Below are 22,585 nucleotides of genomic sequence, written 5' to 3'. Positions count from 1 at the left end.
TCGCTCGATAGAAAAAAAATACGAATATTTGCACAAAATATGAAAATAGTTTCAAAAAATGCACGATTTCATCCTTCATCGATCTCGTCAATAACTTTTGTTAAAACTTGCAAAAAATTAAAATGCTCATGCCGTCTCGCTCATGCTTACGGTTAGTGAGAGTGAGAGAAGAATCTGAACCCACGGAGCCTCAAAAGCGAGATATGGACGAGCGACGGTCATTGCCTAATTAAGGTTATGTTATATTTTTGGTTCGAATTGGCATATATCGGTCGGTAAATCAATTATGACCTTGAAGTTTTTAAAAAACAGTTTCGCCATGATTATGTAAGTTGGTGAAAGTGTTACAGTAAATTTAATGATCGAAATTAAGACTCGAAACTGCGAGAGAAAGGGAGCGTTCATAAGGTCAATGGAGAATTGGCTTTATTTTAAGAAAAATGTTTTTGACAAGAAATAATTTTTGGTACAAGCTTTTATCGCTGACTGTACCTTTCTTTCCACAGGCAACTAATGCTCATGGAGACAATTCTAAAAACCCCAAACACAATTAGGTTGCGTTGCTGTCTCCATCATCATCAGATCAGCTCGATGGTACCATAATATTACATTGTCACCCGACTTGCAAGTTAATAAAAAGCAAGGGAGAAAAAAGTTAGGCAAGAAAAAAAAACAAAGGAAGATCGGCGGGAGAATGTCTAGATCTTACTTTTTTTATTCTTGTAAATGATACTAAAATAAATATAAGTTTGTCCCTGCAATTTTTGGAGTTCTTATCTGACTAGATATATCTTTCTTACACTACTTACTTATACCTATGCAGACTGTACCTCTATTGAAAATTTCATTCGATAGCGTGACGTGACGTACACGTTTGCGTTATGTGCCATTTTGTAAGGGATTTTTGTGAGGACTTCTCCTCACACATTAAATTAATCACTGAAAACACTGTGTATAACGAAATACTTTAATATTAAATACAACACAATAAAAGAATACAATTACAATAAAAACAGCCTCCGCTGACAATATTATTTTCTCGACAGAGAACCGTCATAGCATTCTATTCAAACATCCTTCAAGATTCAAACCAGCCAGTCTGTCAACAATTGTCTAGACCTCTTTGCTCTAACACTCCTCCTCAATTGTTTTCCCTCAGACATCCTATCCTCATCCAAACTCTCCTGGTTCCTTTCACTCTGACTAACGAACAACCTTTAACACACACCCATCTCTCTACGACAAAAATCATGCTTCTCTCTAACAACGGCTTTTGTCAAGATATCAGCAACCATTCGCTTTGTTTCTAAATACGCCAGCGAAATTGCACCATTTTCGATTGCTTCTCTAATAAAATGGTAGCGAACATCAACGTGCTTAGTCTGCTGATGTTGCACTGGGTTTTGTGCAATTGCCATCGCGGATTGGCTGTCCGTATGTATTATTATGGGCGACTCCTCTTTTCCCATAATTTCTGTAAGGAACCTTTGTAGGAATATGGCTTCTTTGGCAGCTTCGGATAGGCTCATATATTCAGCCTCAGCTGTTGATAAAGCTATACTCCTTTGTTTTGTACTTTGCCATGAAATGGCTCCCCTTGCCATCATGAAGACATTGCCGGAATATGACTTTCTGTCAACAAGGTTTCCACCATGATCTGCATCCGCAAATCCTCGTATATATCCGTATGTCATGTCCTTGGAGTACTTGAGTCCCATGCTTTTCGTACCTTTAAGATACCTCAGTATTCTCTTTGTAGCAGTCCAGTGAACTTCCTCATAACAGTTACAAAACTGACTCATGAAATTTACTGAATGTGCTATGTCAGGTCTAGAACACACAGCTATATACATCAGTGATCCTACCAGCTCTCTGTAGGGTATACTCTCATCAGGTGTATATGGCTCTTGTGGTTTCTGAAAACGTTGGCCTGGAACTCCTGGTGTACTAACTGGCTTGCAGTTTTCCATTTTAAACCTACGAAGGACTTTGTCTATGTATTCCTCTTGGTCGATTTGGATATTTCCGTTTTCTTGTTTAATCCGCATTCCAAGGAACAGTTCGGCCTTTCCTAAGTCCTTCATCTCAAATTTTTCTTTTAGTCCATCTTTAAATTTTTCCATCTCAATCTCGTTGTTGTATAGTATTAATATATCATCTACATATACAGCTAGGATTATCGTGTCCTTTTCTGTTTTTCTTATGTAAACACACGATTCATTTTTACATCGTTTGAAGTTAAGGCTCTCCAGCTCAGCGTGTAACTTCAAATTCCAAGATCGTGGTGCTTGCTTAAGTCCATATAGGGATTTCTGGATTAGACACACGTAGTCTTCCTTCCCTTCCTCTTCGAAATGTGGTGGTTGATGCATGAAGACTCTCTCATTAAGACTTCCATTTAGAAACGCGGTTTTTACGTCCATGTGATGAATTTTTAAACCGAGATTAGCTGCTAAAGCTAGAAGAAGTCTCATTGAACTGTGTCGCACTACCGGTGAGAAAGTCTCGTCGTAATCTATGCCTTTTCTCTGGCTAAAGCCGCGTGCAACTAAGCGAGCTTTGTAACGAGTTTTATTCCCCGCCTCCTTTTTGATTCTAAATATCCATTTGGAATCAACAACGTTGCTTGCTTGTTCAGGCTTTACTAGAATCCACGTTCCGTTTGTCTTCAGTGCGTCAAGCTCCTCCTTAATCGCATCTCTCCATTGTTGAGCATCCTTTCTGGATAATGCCTCTTGCACTGTAAGCGGATCATCCACCTCTGATGTAGCTTGGTAGGTTACATAATCAGGTAACTGAACAGGTTTTCTGTCTCTGAGTGGATATCTCCTTTCTCCCACTAAAGGTTCAATCTGTGTATCTCTATTCTCTTCAGCTGGTAAAAGTTCTATTGATATATCTCTATTTTCTTCATCAGATCTCTCTTCAGACGAAGCCCAGTTTTCTTCACAATCAGATATTTCAATATGAGCATCATGACCTCCATCATTTGACTCCAGGTTCTCTACCTGAACTCTTTGCTCTTGCTGAACATTTTGCTGTAGAGTTTCCCGTTGTTGAACATTATCTCTTAGCTGTGGAGTTACCGGTTGCTGTACATTATCTTCTAGGTTAATTGTAACATGCTGCTTCTTCTCAGGATCATGAGCCCTTGCACCTCCTTCATATTTTTGGTTCTCGAAAAATACTACATCTCGGGCTCTATGCAGCTCTCCATTTGAAGGATCTATCAGCCGGTACCCTTTTGACTCTTCACAATATCCTACAAATACCAGCTCTTTACTCTTCGGATCCCACTTGGTTCTTTTTTGATCTGGTATGTGCATATATGCCTTGCATCCGAAGACCTTGAGATGACTTAGATCTGTCTTTCGTCCAGTCCACATCTCTTCTGGCGTCATCTCCTTTACTGCTATGGTAGGACTTCTGTTTTTTAAGTATACTGCAGTGTTTACTGCTTCGGCCCAAAAACTGACGGGAAGTCCTGCCTCTTGTAACATTGCTCGGCTCTTATCGGCAATCGTCCGATTTGCACGTTCAGCTACACCATTTTGTTCAGGCGTGTATGTAATAGTTAGCTGACGCCTTATGCCATGTTCTTTGAGGTAGGCATCGACTCTCTTGTTTACGTATTCAGTTCCATTGTCAGTTCTTATTACTTTCACTTTCTTTCCTGTTTGTTTCTCTGCTAAATTTATAAACTCTTTTATTTTTTCAAACGCTTCACTTTTAGCTTCCAGAAAATATACGAAGGTTTTTCGCGAGTAGTCATCGATAAAAGTTATATAGTACCTATGACCCCCAATAGACTTACCACTCATTGGCCCGCTAATATCCGAATGAATTAGCTCGAGGAGCTCTCCAGCTCTCGTAGCCTGGTTACGTTTAAATGGTTGCCTAGTCTGCTTGCCCATCAAGCAGGCTACGCAGTCCATTTTGGAGTTAGTAATGTTTGAAAAACTCACCCCTGTTGCCATTTTGTCTCTCAATAAAGTCAGGTTACGTACACTCAAGTGCGCCATCCTTTTATGCCAAAGCTCCATCTCGTTTCCAATTGTAGACGCCAGTGCAACTGCCTGTGAGGAACAAGTTAGTTTATAAATGCCCCTATCATGCTTTCCGGTTACACATGGGTTCCCTTTTATAGAAATTATTTTTAGTATTGACCATATTGCTCACACTAAGTAAATTTGAAGACAAGTCTGGTACATACATCACGTTGCTGATACTAATATCAAGTGAATCATCCTGTACAATACCAAAACCTTCTCCAAAAACCTTACCTCCATTCGCGCAACTCACTTCTACCTCTTTGTCAAAGTTCACAAACTTATCCATCCAGTCCTTCCTGAAACTCATATGCCCTGACGCTCCTGAATCTATAATTCACTCGTCTTGATGAGTCTTCTCTCGATCCACACTGCTTAGTGCCGTCGCCATATGATTCCTCTTCGATTGACGTGGATTGTGTGGACAGTCACAAGCTTTATGCGGTCCCTCGCAAATGAAGCATTTGACAGTCCTCTTCTCTTTGGACTCTTTGTTCCTCTGAACAAATTTCTTATGAGTGTTGTGATGCTTTGATGAAGTGAGCGCTGAGCTCGAACTAGTCCTGTTACTTGGGCCTGCACTCATTTTGTTCTCATCAAGTTGCAGCAGTTTTGTTTTAACATAGTCCGAAGTTAAGGTTATGTTGGCGCTCTCCAGTGCCAACCTCATAGGCGCATATTCCTCAGGTAGGCCTTGTAGCATGAGTGCTGCTAGTAATTCGTCATCGATTTCTTTATCTAAGTCTGCTAGTTGGTTGCTAACTTGCATCAGTTCAGTTATATATTCAGTTATTGAATTAAACATGTTCAATTTTAGGCTCACTAGCCTTGACAACAATCTACATCTATTGTTGATACCTTTATCTTCGTAAGCTGCTTTAAGATTATTCCACGTCTCGTACGCCGTAGTAGCTTTACGCACGTGCACCTTGCACTGACTCTCGATCAGTAAACATATTTTGGTTCGCGCTCTCTGATCGTTTCTCTTTGCCGTAGCATTTGTTGTGTCAGCAACTGCCTCAATATACTGCCACAAATCATCTTGCACCAATATGCACTCCATGTCAAACTTCCAGGTATTCCAGTTATTGTTACCTTGCAATTTCTCTATGCTCGGGAGCCCCGGTCCCGCATTCGACATGTTGGTACTCATTGTGTTGTTACTCGAACGAACGTGGGAAGTTATACGTAGGTAGTTCTTACCGCCGTATTCCTCTACATCCAACATAAAATATTTCTCTCTGTGCTTTACACTAGTGTTGTACCTTGTTCATGATTAGGTCGATCAGATTTTAGGAAATCGTGCTTCCCATAACCTGTGAGGACTTCTCCTCACACATTAAATTAATCACTGAAAACACTGTGTATAACGAAATACTTTAATATTAAATACAACACAATAAAAGAATACAATTACAATAAAAACAGCCTCCGCTGACAATATTATTTTCTCGACAGAGAACCGTCATAGCATTCTATTCAAACATCCTTCAAGATTCAAACCAGCCAGTCTGTCAACAATTGTCTAGACCTCTTTGCTCTAACAATTTTGCGCAAACGCTCGTCACGCTAATAACATTTACACTAGGGATACGGACATAATTATTTTGAGATTCACTAAGAACTCATTTCTTATGCTGAAATTCCCTTACAAAACCATATTCTTTGAAATAATTATTTAGAACACAACACAGCGATGTTTCAAAAGAATTACAAAGGAAATATAACCGCCTGGCCGATTTGAATAGCAATGCTGTCAACAAAAAAAGATAGCGAGCTCTTATCTTATGGACAGGGTTTCTTAATTACAAGTTAGTTTGAAAAAAGTTAGTTAGTCGAGTTAGTTTCAAATTCAGTTTAAAAAATTGCTAGTGGCCTAGCGGTAAGAGCGTGTGATTTTCAATCCGGAGGTCGCGGGTTCAAACCACGGCTCGTAACAATGAGTTTTCCGGAACTTATTGTACGAAATATCATTTGACATTTACCAGTCGCTTTGCGATGAAGGAAACGTGAGAAAACCGGACTTATCCCAATAATGCCTAGTTTCCCCTCTGGGTTGGAAGGTCAGATTGCAGTCGCTTTCGTAAAAACTGGTGCCTACGTCAATTCTTGGGATAAGTTGTCAAGCGGACCCCAGGCTCCAATAAGCCGTGGCAAAATGCCAGAAAGAAGTTAGTTTGAAGAGCTCCTCATTCTTGGCGAAAATACGAAATCTCAACTATGGAGACACTCCTGACTTCGGTCGAACTCGGCTCCGTTCGGCTCGGCATTGCTCCGAGCAATTATTAGAGTTGGCACCACTTGACTTCCTTGTGCGTGCACGACCACAGATAAGATAATCACTTAAATTTTGACAATCCTAACTAGCCGAAAGGGATAGTGCTATATATTAGAAAGGGATAGCATGATTCGACCCTGAATCGCTGTCAAACTTTGGGTTTGTAGGAAGTGTCCTTTCTGTACGGTAGTACTATTATTTCTTCTGTGGCCTCATCCACATTTTTACACTTGACTGTATTACCTATAGTCGGTTTCTTTATGTACCTACTTACTTATTTAAATAAAAGTAGTATAAAGTAAGTAAACAAACAATTTGTACATTCGGGTGGTTATGTTATAACATTTATTATTGATTAACCAACCAAATTCACCTTAGATCCTGGATTGGTGTTCTGCCTTTTCGCAGAACTATTTTTGGCGGAATTTCATTTGCCAACCAACATTTCGCCGACGTTTCACTTTGACAACTAACGATTAGCAAATTTTTGTATGACAACGTTTCAATTGGTAGAATTATTGTAAAGCAGATTATTATAACGCCTCTAAACTTTTGGGAGACTTATCATTTGTCAAATCTTTCACTTGGTCGAACAACTCTTGGACGAATAACGTTTCGTTGAAGCTATAATACAGTTCGCTTTTCATACATTATAGGTCAGGAAATGAATGCTCAAAAAACGTTGTAGAGGGAAATGCTAGGAACACAATTTTTGACTCCGTAACTTTGTTTGGACTAGTTAGAAGGTGAACATATCAAAAGTCCCCGGCTGTAGCCCCGGTGCTGGGGGGTAGAGGGGGGTAAGAAGGTCGAATTTTTCGGTTTTTCATTGATATCTTGGAAACTTTGCGTCTTAGCGACATGACTACTAAGACAAACCGAAAGCTGATAAAATTAGTTACAAGTTTTATCCAGTCAAGTTTTTCGATATCTTGAATAGTTTTTGAGATACCCGATCTTGAAAGTTTATTTAGGGATTTTAATTTTATCTTGATATCTACATCAGTGAAGCTGTTAGGCCATGTTTGGTATCATTTTTGTATAAATCGGGGGTGCTGAATTCATTTTTGGTATCACATTGACACTATTCCGAAGTAAAACCAAAATTTAAAAAAATATATTTTTTTAAATCCCTCTTCACGCTTAAACCGCTGAACCAATTTCGTTGAAATTTGGTATAGAAATAGTTTCATTCTCGACACGGGACATGGGATAGTTTTTATAACCATAAACATCTTTTGAAGGTATGAAAAGTGGGGTGGAAATTTGTATGGGGAGTCAATAACCGCTGAACCGGTTTAGATGAAATTTAGGATGGTATACATCTGTGACTTATATGAAAATGATACCAAGCATGACTTCAAACCTTACCTTAAGCAGTATTAACCTCAAGAATTCAGTTTAGTCGACGAAGTTGAATTCCCCCCATACTCCATTTCACAACTTTAAAGGATGATTATTGAGATAAAAAGTATCTTATGTCCTGCCTTGGGACTCAAAATATCAGTATACCAAATTTCAATTAAATCGGTTGAGCGGTTTAAGCGTGAAGAGGAATTTAAAAAAAAAGGTATTTGTTTAAATTGTATATGTTTTTTCTTAGGAATGGTGTCAATGTGATACCAAAAATGAATTCAGCGCCCCCGATTTATACGAAAATGATACCAAACTCGGCCTAGCAGCTTCACTAAGGTAGATATCAAGATAAAATAAAAAGCCCTAAATAAACTTTCAAGAGCGGATATCTCAAAAACTATTCAAGATTGTAATGGAAAAATATTTAGATAACAAAATACTTCTATGAAGCCGGACGGGCGATTAAATCTGTGTCTCGAATAGTGTCGATGGACTGTCAAGTTGGCAGCGATTCCGTGTTGCCAGGGAGATAGGTCTGAATCCCTTCGAAACCAGTTCGATCGCCAACTAGTTCTTACCAAAATAATTATTATCATTCTCCATGAACGGGTAGGAATGTATAGATTGTCGAGTCTTCCTTTCCCTTTCTTAAAAATATCATACCGTGCTTGTCCAGCAGCGTTTACCACGCTCTGTTCTAATTTCCGTATTTAGAATTTCACGTCAGTTTTGTTAAATGCCTTGGGATTGTAACCCTGGCAACATCGAAGAGGAGGCACCGAGGGAGAATGATTCGGCCATTTTGGGACTTGGATTTTCTTCCCCGACCTAGCCGGGCTCGGCTTTATATTAAAGAATTGGGACAACGTTCTCATCTTTGCCTGCCCTCAGGTGTACCTTGAGGTTAACCCGTTTCCCGAAAGGGCGAACCAGGAGCGTCCTGGGCACTTCGGAGTTGATATTCGATCACTCATAAACCCCGGCAAGACGATTTTCCTCCGACAGGAGGTGTCTACTAGGGGCGCGGCCTTTGGTAGGCCAGATTCTGTGCCAGTCGACCTGTGCAGCTGGCCCCGCCAGAGTCGGAGCTATTGGAACCTCCGGCCATCTGGTCGAGAGAGAGAGCCGTCGACTGTCGCTACAGTGCAGCTAAGCCTTTCACTACTTTTTCCTAAACTGCGATTTTGGACTATTCACCTTTTAGTATTAACTATCCAATAGCGCAATCGACCAAGTATCACCAACAATAATTAAAACCCGGTTAGATAAATATAAATTTAGTTTACTATCAATAAGTCGTTAAGTAGTGTTTAAGCTCAAAAGTGTAAACTTAACCAGGCCGGCAATTAAATTGTACCTGTCCACTATCGGGTTGTTTGTTTTATCCCCTTCAGGACCCTTAGTTTAAAAAAAAGTATTACAGCGGCGCCCGAATAGGTTTGGTGATATTTGGCTTCTTTCCCTCCAAAATTCAGCGAAGGTTTGAACTTGGTTGTTTTGTGCTATTGTATTTTAATGTAACTTACTTTAAAAATATTTAAATTTAATTGAGTTTTGGTTAGCAAGAGTGTCTAACCACATGTTTTTTTCTGGCACAGTCAGTACCTACTGTTGTATTTCACTTCCATGTCATTTTACGGTACTAGGTTGATTTAGGGAAGAAAATCCACTGTTTACATTTATTTTTTTAGTTGTATTTATTTTAAGGACTCTTTACATCCACTTTTATTTTTATGAAAACATTATTTCCACTGTGTTTAATGTTATTTCATATTACTTGTTGACTCTTTAAGAGTGTGCTATACCTAAACTGGTGAACTTAAACTTGTTGTTGGTCGATAACGCTATAACATTCTTAAACTTATAAACTAGGTAATTATTTCTTTTCGGGGAAAAATATAAGGAAAATACATTTAATATTTAATAGTGATAACCTTTACTACTGTAACAATGGCGAATGAGACCGCTTTGGAGGAGCGTCCAATAGCTTTTAATCTCTTAAAAAAAGATGAACTCGAGTATGAAGTGACGGTGCGCCTCGGGGTACCACTGACTACAGTGATGGAGCTCCGGAGCCAGCTCCGGAAGTTGAATCAGGAGATTCCCACTGACGAGGTCGCGGATTACAATGGTGACGTCAAGGAAGAACTGGACATAATATCTGCAAAAATGGACGACCTTCGTGACCAACTACAGTCACCAACACAGCGTCGTACTTCCTTGAAGCTTCTTAACCGCGTACAGGCGGTTGCACACCATCTTTACCACCGTCTAACCCGCCTAACACCAGCTGAATCAGAGGCCTCAAGGCATTGTGAATTAAGTGATCAGTTGGATAAACTACTATCTCGCCTTGACAATGTGTTGATTAATTTTAGAAGTGCATTGTCAAGGGATGTCGCACTCGAGGTTGACAAACCGAATCCTACGGCCTTACCAGCATGCACAAAACACCATAATTTGGTGCAAAAATTAAATTTAAAATATGATGGCAAGACCTGTGTCAAAGCTTTCTTACGTAAGTTAGAGCAAGTGCGTGTGTCACGTGACATACCGGATTCAACCTTATTTCGCTCCGCCTGCGAACTATTCACGGACGAGGCATCCTCGTGGTTTAACGGAATCTGTGATCAAGTACACTGCTGGACGGACCTGAAGGCTGTGATGATCCGTGATTACCTCCCATTAGATTATAATGTCCGACTTATGAGGGAAATACGTGCTAGGACGCAGGGTTTTGATGAGTCAATAGTTAACTATGTCAGCGTAATGCTTAATTATTTTTCCCGTTTAGAGACACCCTTACCAGAGGCCGAGAAATTGAGTATATTGGTACAAAACGTCAGACCATTCTATTCTAAACAATTGGCATTATTTAAAATAGAATCTATAGGTGAACTTAAAGATCGTTGTCGGCAGCTAGAGGCCGCCACTCAAAGCGCCAAACGTTTTGCCGAGCCTGACAGAGATTTAAGTAAGTCACTGGCCCATGATTTGGTTTATAAGCCACTCACAACAAAAACTGTCTCGGCAGTGCAAGCATCGGCTGACTTTTGTGTGCGGTGCCGCGTGGACGGTCACACCTTGAAAACTTGTAAAGCAGCTCCTAAACTCGTTTGTTATCGCTGCGGCGAGAACGACGTAACAGCCCGTACTTGCCCTAAATGTGCGTCCACACCTAGTACGTCAAAAAACTAATAACGCCGAGTCAGGGTATGGCTGATCCGGTTTCCACAAAAAATACTAAAAAATATAAAAGTAGAATATTTATTCGCACGCCTATATTTAGTAATCCCAGAAAGCCCACTCTAGAAAACCATACACAACTCAATAGTTATTTTAATAACAAATACCCTAGCTCTTCAGCACCCATTACCCTACTTAACCATCACTTACTTGCACCTAATGCTGTATCAACTTCATTGACAACAAAAGGCCAATGCCGCCCATTACATACCATATCGATGCCAATTAATAAAGCTAACACCCTTAACCCGCTCACTACCGCTGTTATACCCACGAACATAACTCCACCCGCTTCACTTCCCTATCCTACCCCTACTAACCTCACTAACACCCTTAACCCGCTTACTAATGCTTTTACCCCCACTAACATAACTCCATCCGCTTCACTTCCCTATCCTACCCTTACTAACCACACTAACACCCTTAACCCGCTTACTAACGCTTTTACCCCCACTAACATAACCCCACCTACTTCACTTCCCTATCCTGCCCTTACTAACCTCACTAACACTCTAAACCCGCTTACTAACGCTTTTGACCCCTCTAACAACATTACCCCTCCCGCATTATTTCCCCATCCGGCCTTTACTAACCTAACTAACCCCTTAAACCTCCTTACTAACGCTTTTGTCCCCACTAACTACATAACCTTACCCGTTTTACCCCCCACAATCCCTATTTCGCAAAATAACGTAACTTACCCACATAACCAAATTTACCCTAATGCAAATTATTATACAGAAGCACCGTCTGCACCCTCCACGGCCCATATTTGTCAAAATAACGAAACTTACCCACATAATGAAATTTACCCTAAGGCAGATTCTAGTGTAGAAGGACCTTCTGTACCCTCTCCAACCCCTATTTGGCAAAATAACGTAACTTACCCACATAACCAAATTTACCCTAATGCAAATTATTATACAGAAACACCGTCTGCACCCTCCACGACCCATATTTGTCAAAATAACGAAACTTACCCACATAATGAAATTTACCCTAAGGCAGATTTTGGTGTAGAAGGACCAACTGTACCCTCTCCAACCCCTATTTGGCAAAATAATGTAACTTACACGCATAACGAAATTTACCCTGAGGCAACTAACAGTATGGAGAAATCGTCTACATTCCCCATAACACCTTTATCACAAAATAACGTAGTTTATCCACAGAACGAAACTTACCAGGATACAAATCCTTATTTGGAAACATTCCCCGCTAATTCTTATAATGGGGCCTTACAGGATACAATCGGTCCGTGCAGCAATGTACGCGAATCACAGATCTCTCATGCCGACGACCAAGCATCTAAGTTCGATCGAGAGGAATGGCACTCTTGGTTGTCATTTGTTACTTTTGTTTTTGAGTCTTGCCATAGTTTGAAGTTACTAGATTCGATAAACGAAGCTGATGAACAAGGCTTGCGACCATACCTTAAAGTAAAAATTTATGGCATGTCCTATTCTGGCCTAATGGATTCTGGCTCGGAGTTGACAATTTTGGGTGGTGACACCTTTGACAAGTACTTTGAGGGTCGAGTTACTCTGCATCCGCCGCACGGTTTAACTCATATAATCTCGGCGAACAAAGTCCGTTCGCCCATCAAGGGCCATGTATTCTTGCCCGTATTTGTAGGTAACAACACGCAAGTCGTAAAGTTTCATGTGATACCGGAGGTCCACACTAAACTTATTTTCGGTCTTAACTTTTGGATAGCCTTCGGCTTCGGACGGGATATCCTCGCGCTACTAAAGAATGGAACCTGTTCCTTATCAAACGAAGAACATAACAACATCGTCTCTGAGGTCAGGTACATACACGGCTTGGAGTCTCTTTCGACGGAGGAACAACGTGAGGCAGATACTATTATTAAAGAATTTGCATCAATATCCGCCGAGGAGAAGGGGTTGGGAAGAACGCATCTGCTAACGCATTCGATTGATACAGGAGATGCGAAGCCGATCAAACAGCGGTATTACATGTTATCTCCGTACAAACTTGCAGAGCTCAATAAACAGCTAGATGAGATGCTCCAGCTGGATGTCGTCGAGCCAAGCAGCAGTCCATGGAATAACCCGGTGACCATGGCCCCGAAATCAGATGGCTCCTTTCGATTCTGCCTGGACAGCCGAAAACTAAATGAAGTTTCCAAACACGACGCTTACCCCCTACCACTAATTAATCAAATTCTTAATCAACTAGGGAACGCGAAGTATTTGTCATCCTTGGACCTTAAATCAGCCTTTTGGCAAATAGGCTTAGATTCCAAGGAATCCATGGAAAAGACCGCCTTTACGGTCCCTGGCCGCGGTTTGTTCCATTTTAAAGTAATGTGTTTCGGCCTTACCTCAGCCCCAGCAACTCAGCAACGCTTGATGGACATTTTGTTTGGTCCAGAATACAACGGCCGTATTTTTATATACTTAGACGACATAATAATTGTCTCTGAAACGTTTACACAACATCTAACCCTACTTCGCCACGTACTAGAACGACTTCGATATGCTAACCTTACAATAAACCTATCTAAATGTAAATTCTTTCGTAGGCAACTAAGATACCTAGGTTTTCTTGTAGACGAGTACGGCTTACGCACGGACCCCGACAAAGTCAAAGCGGTGGTGGACTTCCCCATACCGAAGAGTCGGAAAGATGTTAAACGCTTCCTAGGTACGGCGTCGTATTACCGCCGATTTATTAAAAATTTCAGCAACATTGCTGGACCTCTCAATCAGTTAACGTCCACGCGAAAAGGCGCTCCACCTTTTCGTTGGTCCCCAGAAGCGGATCAAGCTTTTAATGAGTTAAAAGTAGCAATGACCACGGCCCCAGTTCTAGCCTGCCCAGACTTCTCCAAATCATTCTCGGTTCACTGTGACGCTTCAGATTTCGGCATCGGGGGAACTCTGACACAAATATTTGAAGGAGAGGAACACCCACTGGCGTATTACAGTCGATCCCTCACGCCTCAAGAAAGAAATTATTCCGCCACTGAGAGAGAAGCTTTGGCGGTGGTCAATGTTGTAGAACACTTCAGACCATACCTGGAAGGAAGTCGTCAATTTAGGATTGTTACAGACCACGCCAGTTTGAAGTGGTTCCTTAATCTCAAAAACCCCACGGGGCGCCTCGAAAGATGGGGTTGTCGTCTCTCACCTTATAACTTCACAATCGAGCACCGGAGAGGCTCAGAACATATCGTACCGGACGCCTTATCAAGGGCAGTTCCCATCTGTTTAATTGATACAAACACCACTAATAATGACCCTTGGTATTCGCAGATCTATAACAAATGTGAATCCAACCCAGGATCGGTACCTAATTATCAATTGTTAAATGGTCGCCTTTATCGCTACACCAAATCAAAGAATGCCTTAACTACCGATTTCGAGTGGAAAGAGGTGATACCAGTGGAATTTCGTGAAGAAATCATGCATGCTAACCATGCAGTCCCCACTGCTGCACATTTAGGTACCGCTAAAACGTATAACAGGTTAAAACTTCGTTACTCCTGGCCACGGATGTATGAAGATGTAGTCCGATACGTCGCCAATTGCTCGGTGTGTGCCGCTTATAAACACAGCCAACAACCGACTCCAGGCTTCATGGGAAGTGCGAAAGTTTGCAGTCGGCCCTTTCAGTGCCTCAGTATAGACCTGGTTGGACCGCTACCACCCTCAAGGAAACTAAACACTTATATATTGGTAGTAGTATGTTGTTTTACTAAATACTGTATGTTGTTTCCCTTGAGACGTGCAACCGGGGCTGTAATTTCCCAGAGATTAGAAGATCATGTATTCATGATCCATGGTATCCCCCAAACAATTATTGCGGATAATGCATCCTACTTCACCGGCGGGGACGTTCAGAAGTTGTTCGCCAACTACAATATCCCACAACTACACTACACCCCCGTTTACTGTCCCCAGGTCAACACCGTAGAGCGTTACAACAAGACCCTAGTAACAGCAATATCAACGTTCGTTGAATCGGATCATCGCTCGTGGGACGTGAATATTTCTCGTATACAGTTCGCTTTAAATACCTCAGTCAATGAAACAACATCATATACTCCGTTCCTGCTCGTGCATGGACGCCAAGCAGTACCGGATGGCACAATTTACGACGACCCCGAGGAGGTCGACGAAATCGTTTTTTCCCCCCGGGGAGAGTACCTCGACAAGATTAAGACCCTTAGGGCCATTTACCCGACCGTGAAGGAATTATTACAGAAAGCTCATGACCGCAACATCAAGTATTACAATGATAAACGTCGTGATATAGAATTCAACGTCGGAGACGAAGTGTGGAAACGCACCTTCAAGCAGAGCAACGCCGGTAAATACTTCTCGGCGAAGCTAGCACCCAAATATGACAAATGTCGCGTCATTCGGAAAATATCCCGTTTAGTCTACGAGTTGGAAGATGAGAATGGGAAGCGTCTGGGTAAATGGCACATAAAAGACTGCAAGCCAAGTTCTGTCCACACCACTTGACTCCTGTAACGAGACGTACCAATACTCCACAATCCGGGTAGTCTATTATCTTTTGGGAAAGCGCTTTATTTATTTATTTTTTTTATTTTGTTTGTCCATTGAAGCGACGTTGGCTTCAATTTTTTTTTGTTTTCTCTTTGTTTTGTCCCGTAGGCCTAGATGCGATTGTTTCCAGCGACGGCCCCGCGGACTCAATTGATGCCAAGGGACAAATCGACGTGCGATTGTGGGCCGTAATCCACGTCCTAGGGAAGTCCTTAGATTCCCTTCTCCTTACACCGTTCGGCTGGTGACACAGCTCGAGGGCGAGCTGGAATTTTACTCCTTCGTCTTTTGCCTCTGTCGTAAAATTCTCCTGGTTAGGGGGGTGTGTAATGGAAAAATATTTAGATAACAAAATACTTCTATGAAGCCGGACGGGCGATTAAATCTGTGTCTCGAATAGTGTCGATGGACTGTCAAGTTGGCAGCGATTCCGTGTTGCCAGGGAGATAGGTCTGAATCCCTTCGAAACCAGTTCGATCGCCAACTAGTTCTTACCAAAATAATTATTATCATTCTCCATGAACGGGTAGGAATGTATAGATTGTCGAGTCTTCCTTTCCCTTTCTTAAAAATATCATACCGTGCTTGTCCAGCAGCGTTTACCACGCTCTGTTCTAATTTCCGTATTTAGAATTTCACGTCAGTTTTGTTAAATGCCTTGGGATTGTAACCCTGGCAACATCGAAGAGGAGGCACCGAGGGAGAATGATTCGGCCATTTTGGGACTTGGATTTTCTTCCCCGACCTAGCCGGGCTCGGCTTTATATTAAAGAATTGGGACAACGTTCTCATCTTTGCCTGCCCTCAGGTGTACCTTGAGGTTAACCCGTTTCCCGAAAGGGCGAACCAGGAGCGTCCTGGGCACTTCGGAGTTGATATTCGATCACTCATAAACCCCGGCAAGACGATTTTCCTCCGACAGGAGGTGTCTACTAGGGGCGCGGCCTTTGGTAGGCCAGATTCTGTGCCAGTCGACCTGTGCAGCTGGCCCCGCCAGAGTCGGAGCTATTGGAACCTCCGGCCATCTGGTCGAGAGAGAGAGCCGTCGACTGTCGCTACAGTGCAGCTAAGCCTTTCACTACTTTTTCCTAAACTGCGATTTTGGACTATTCACCTTTTAGTATTAACTATCCAATAGCGCAATCGACCAAGTATCACCAACAATAATTAAAACCCGGTTAGATAAATATAAATTTAGTTTACTATCAATAAGTCGTTAAGTAGTGTTTAAGCTCAAAAGTGTAAACTTAACCAGGCCGGCAATTAAATTGTACCTGTCCACTATCGGGTTGTTTGTTTTATCCCCTTCAGGACCCTTAGTTTAAAAAAAAGTATTACAAGATATCGAAAAACTTGACTGAATAAAACTTGTAACAAATTTTATCAGCTTTTGGTTTGTCTTAGTGGTCATGTCGCTAAAACGCAAAGTTTCCAAGATATAAATGAAAAACCGAAAAATGAGACATTCTTTCCCCCCTCTACCCCCCAGCACCGGGGCTACGGCCGGGGACTTTTGATATGTTCACCTCCTAACTAGTCCAAACAAAGTTACAGAGTCAAAAATTGTGTTCCTAGCGTTTCCCTCTATAACTTCTTATTGCTTGGCCTATTAGGCAAGTTACAAATTTAATAAGAAAAAGATACATACCAAAAAATCTAAAATGGCCGAGTTGTTCGACTTTTTAAATAATGTATATTTTAATATTTGAAGCCAGTGGCAGCGAGCGAGCGAAGCGAGCGAGCAAGACCTTCCTCGGCAGAGCCGACTTGGATATGGTTAGGTTAGAGCAAAGCTCCCGCCTTAGTCTTCGAGGTTATTTTTTTTTTCAACAACCTAAAAAACGTAATTACACAGCAACTTTCGGGTCAAATATCCCAACTTTCGTGTCAAATATCTCGGCCATTTTTGATTTTAGAGAAAAGTTATTCCTACAAAACGCCCCCCCTTTGACACAGTCTGACCAAATCAAACAATTGGTAGACAATAAACAACTAAGTGTATATGTGTGTAACATTCTACGACATGAAAGTTGGCATTTTGAAAATTGGCATTATAAAATACAGACCAAACGTTTAGTTGGTAACTGTGCGGTTGGCAAATGAAAAAAAACCATTTGATAATTTGGGAAATGAAAATTCGGCGAAATAAAATTCCGCCAAACGTGAGTTGGAAAGTGATAATCGGCCATACCATTTTCGGAGATAAGACGTTTATTTGTATTTATATGTACTTATACCTAAATTACCTAATAATACAGAGTTTAACATCATTCGATGCAAAAAAAGTCGATCCTCGCGGCCCGCTTGCTTTGCTCGCTCAATAGTGTCACCTGTCACCTTTAACTTCAATCATAATTCATCCATTATGACCTGTGTTAAGGCATCTGTAATAGTTTAAAAAAATGTTATATAATAGTTATGAAATGACCTTTTGACCCGGCCAAGTGAACGTAGTAAGTGCATTTAGCTATAATTTGAATCCTTCTGGCTGTTTGTTAAGAGCCAGCGAAGTCGCCATCAGATATCGGTATATCTGATGGCGACTTCGCTGGCTCTTAACAAACAGCCAGAAGGATTCAAATTATAGCTAAATGCACTTACTACGTTCACTTGGCCGGGTCGCTCCGGTGAGCGGCCAAGGCGCTCACAAACATCTGAGCACGCCTCTATTGTCAGTGCGTTAGAGTGCGCTCCTTACTGCCCGCTCCTATATATATTATGATGGCGACTGTACTGTGTGGGATGTTACGCTCTCATATTAACCTCTAGCCGCCCAGAGACCTATAAAAAGGTCTCCTGTTCCATTCTAATTTGAACTTTGTGTTGACAAAATAAAATTTCATTTTGCTTGGCAAGGTTTGACGTAGGGGCGGATAGAGGTTAAAACGACATTCGTTTAAATTTCATTCGATAGTGTAAAGTGACACGTACCTACCTACCCGTTTGCGTTAAGTCTTATTTTGTACGGCATTTTTCGGACCTATTTGCTAACGTCTGCGTAACTTACTATCTATACCTACATCTCGCTCGTACTAATATGCGAGTACGAGCGAGATGCATAGAAAGTAAGTTACGCACACGCTAGCGAATATGTCAATGTCAAACTGGTGGTAGCCGTACATACACTCACATTCACTTTTTAATACCTAACAGTTATTCCAAGAATGTAAAATGACAATGATTTAAGATCATTGTCGAAAATTGCATCATTTCAACGGCCCAATTCGAACAATTCTTATATAATATGTCACAGCGATACGATACCGATCTGTCAGTGTCGAAAGTGACATTTCTTCAACCAAAAACGTTTTTACACTGACAGATTTTGGTATCGTATCGGTGTGACATCTTATAAGCATTGTTAGAATTGGGCCGCAAGTCTATTATCCGTTGTTTCGGAGCATGTGCTCTACATCCTATCGCAAAGATCATCTAAGAACGCCGTTCAAATTAAAAACAACTCTAACACAATGACTTAAAGTTTCTTTCCAAACGCTTGAAAATTTATTTTTAAGAATTAAGCGTGCATAGAAAATTGAACTCTAAAGAATTAATTTAAGGTCGGATTTAGAATGAGACTGCGAGAAGGATAATAAGAAATGGTAATTGTTAACAACTGAAACGTGCGCTTTTTGGCACCGAAATCGTTATTTTGAGGCATTGAACTGTGAAAGAATAGATGCGGCAGGTGCAAATATGTTAGTAAATGACGGATACCTAGCCATTTTCTTGGATATTTTCACCACACCACCTCGGAAAGGCTTACTTTGCACTTCAAAAACTGATAGTATAGTCGCATTTTATTCACATGTGAGGCAAGGTAATCAAATTCAAATTTTGAGTTGGTTTGCAGTTTTGTTTCTTTTTAAAAATAAAGGAATGTCTCCTTTAAGTAAAATGACCCAGCTTAAGGATTTAAGGTAGTTTCCCTCCAGAGCCGGACTTATCTTTCCACCCTGTATATTGGTTTAATGTGACTATCGTCAAAACGTTACACAGGAACATGACGATCTGCCTGATCTTACGATCGGCCGCCGACATATAAATAAATCGTAATGTTGCTCAAACTAACCATTAGTTACAAGATCATAATAGTTATTTACGATACGAGTGCGGAAAGTAACAAATTCGCACGTGTATCGTACAAACTATGTATACAGGTACATAGTAAAATATTGCACATTTGTAATGTCAAAGGTAACGTGCACACAACTTAAATGTTTTAATTAAATAAGGCTATAAACGTAATTCGGATTAACGTCAAGAGAGAGAAAGGAGACAATACAAATGCAAAGAGAAAGGGACACCAAATTAACGTTATTTCTAGGGCAAAGCATTAGTAGCATTACTCAATGATCTAATCCAGCGGTCGGCAACCTTTTAGCAGCCAAGGGCCACATAATAGTTAACGGAGGTGACGCGGGCCGTACTTTGTTAATATTTATGACTTTATGAGACATTGTCATTTGTCAATATTACATACAAAGTAGCCAGGGAGACTGGCGGGCCGCAAGCACAGAATAAATAATAATACTAAGTACAGAAGACTCACTTTCTAACAAAACGCGTCTGTCACGATCAGCACAGATATGGCCGCTAGGTAGCTAGCCACGCGCGGCTTATGGCAAACCCCAAAATTGGGGCCGAACGGATGCACTTTTAGCTACCTGTAGCAAAGCGACGAAATCGCGGAGTGAGACACGCCTGCCGCAAGTAAGGCCCGCAGGCCCAGGTTGCCGACCGCTGATCTAATCAATAATCCTCTAGCTGTCACGCAAACGTGACCAAGTGGAATACCTACATACTCGTAATATTTCTACATAAATTGTAAGGTCAAGAAGGCTGTCAATATACAGAGTGATTACTGGGTCGTGATCCAAAACCACTTATCATATAATTGATTAAAAGATAATTTGTTTAATTTTTCTTAATTTTCTAAATTAATCTTATACTAAGTAATCATTGGTCACTTTTAACATATAGTTCGTTTTTTTTAGCATTAGAAAGAACTCCACAGAAGCAAGCGTGCAATTTTAATCAGGCTCTTTAATTGTTAATAATTATTGCATTATCTAATGTAGCATGGTCAATACATATAATTTACTTCAAATAATTACCGCTATATGTGTTGGATTTGGAACCACAAGCTTACTTCTGCGAAGTTCTTTCTAATGCAAAAAAAAAAACAAACCATGACATCGAGTGACAAAACAAAGTTAATTGTCCGAACCCGAACCGAACCGAACCAACTTACCGAACCGAACGGTAACCGAAGAAAATATCACCCATTTACCCATAATTTAATGAGGAAATCCGTAAACGAACTAAAGTCACCGACATAGCCTACCGGATTAGCAAGCTGAAGTGGCAATGGGCAAGCCACATTGCGCGCAGAGAAGATGGCCGATGGGGTCGAAAAGTGCTCGAGTGGAGACCACGGACTAGCAAGCGCAGCGTAGGTCGTCCACCCACAAGATGGACGGACGACCTTGTTAAGGCCGCCGGAAGACGCTGGATGCGGGTCGCTTCCAACCGGTACGAATGGAGGTCCAAGGGAGAGGCCTATGTTCAGCAGTGGACGTCTTATGGCTGAGATGATGATTATGATGACCCATAATTTAAGAAAATACACCCAATTCCTTTTTGCCGTATCTAATCTTCTCTCATTCACAACGCTACGTGTGGTGACATTTGCATCGTGTCTCGCTGTAAGGTCGGTATTTCGGAACTACTCGCGAACTAATTTTACCTTTAATGCAAAATAATAAGTGGCCAGGGGGCCTAGTCAAGAATGAATGACCAGTGGGCCTCGCCAAGATGACAATCAGTCGCAGAGAAACGAAACGCTATCTATTTCTATCGCACTGGTTGAATAGTGATATTAGTGATAGAGAGAATAGTGTTTCGTTTCGTTTTCTGCAAACGATCGACATCTTGGCTATGCCGCCAGGGTAGAAATTTTTAACGCTTGTCGCTTACCAACTAAATTCTAAAATGAAGGAAAAATCTTAAAATGTATGCCACAGGTAAGACTCGAACTCACGACTCCAGGATTACCAACAGAACACATAGGTAGTTATACGCTTTGGAAATAAAGCTATGTACAGATATTTGTGAGCACGTTGGCCGCCCAGATTTATCTGATGGCGACTATATTAACAAAACGGCGGCGTGACCTTTTTAAACTAGTCCAGCGATTTGCAATCTAGACCAGAGATGATCCGAAGGCACAGTAAACATATGTAAAACAGTACGGCTACCACCAGTTGACACTGACATATTCGCTAGCGTGAGCGTAACTTACTTTCTGTATAGCGAGATGTATAAATCGGGCAAGCCGTATGCTTGTTTGCCACCGTCGTAGTATAAAAAAACCGGCCAAGTGCGAGTCGGACTCGCGTTTCTAGGGTTCCGTACAAAAGTCCGACTCACGCTTGACTGCACATTTCTAATAGGTTTTCCTGTCATCTATAAGTAAAGAACTATTTTGTGTATTTTTTTCAAAATTTTAGACCCAGTAGTTTCGGAGATAAAGGGGGGGGATGGTCATTTTTTGCCTTTTTACTTAAATAACTTCAAACCTATGTATTTTAAAATTATAAAAAAGCATGTCCATCTTTGGGTCACTAATTTACATATATGTACCAAATTTCAACAGTTTCCGAGAAAATAGGCTGTGACAGACGGACAGACAGACGCACGAGTGATCCTAATAAGGGTTCCCTTTTTTCCTTTTGAGGTACGGAACCCTAAAAAGTACCTAAGTTGTTACACAGAAGTAAGCGAATATGTCAGTTTGACCCTGCTAAGGCAGTCGCGGTAAGGCTGCAGTGAGAAATCTTCCTATGTGCTTTAGGAGGATGAATTTTGTTTTATACACGACTGCCCCAAAAGCCAATTATGTTTGACTTTACCGCGAAATAGAATTCTTTTACTTCTTCCTAATCAGCAGGCCTATTATGGATGGCTTTATCCACGTGACAAACTGCGCGATTCGGGAATGAAGTAGATATTCACTAGATACGATATAGTAAAGATATGTGACGTTCCACGGCAAAAGGTACCTTATGGCGGATGGCGTTTACGCTATTATTAACGCCGCTCCAATATTCAGC

The sequence above is a fragment of the Cydia fagiglandana genome, chromosome 16 (genome assembly GCF_963556715.1).
Source record: "Cydia fagiglandana chromosome 16, ilCydFagi1.1, whole genome shotgun sequence".
NCBI classification, from domain to species: domain Eukaryota; kingdom Metazoa; phylum Arthropoda; class Insecta; order Lepidoptera; family Tortricidae; genus Cydia; species Cydia fagiglandana.
The sequence above is the reverse complement of the archived record's forward strand: the minus strand, read 5'-3'. Positions refer to the sequence as shown.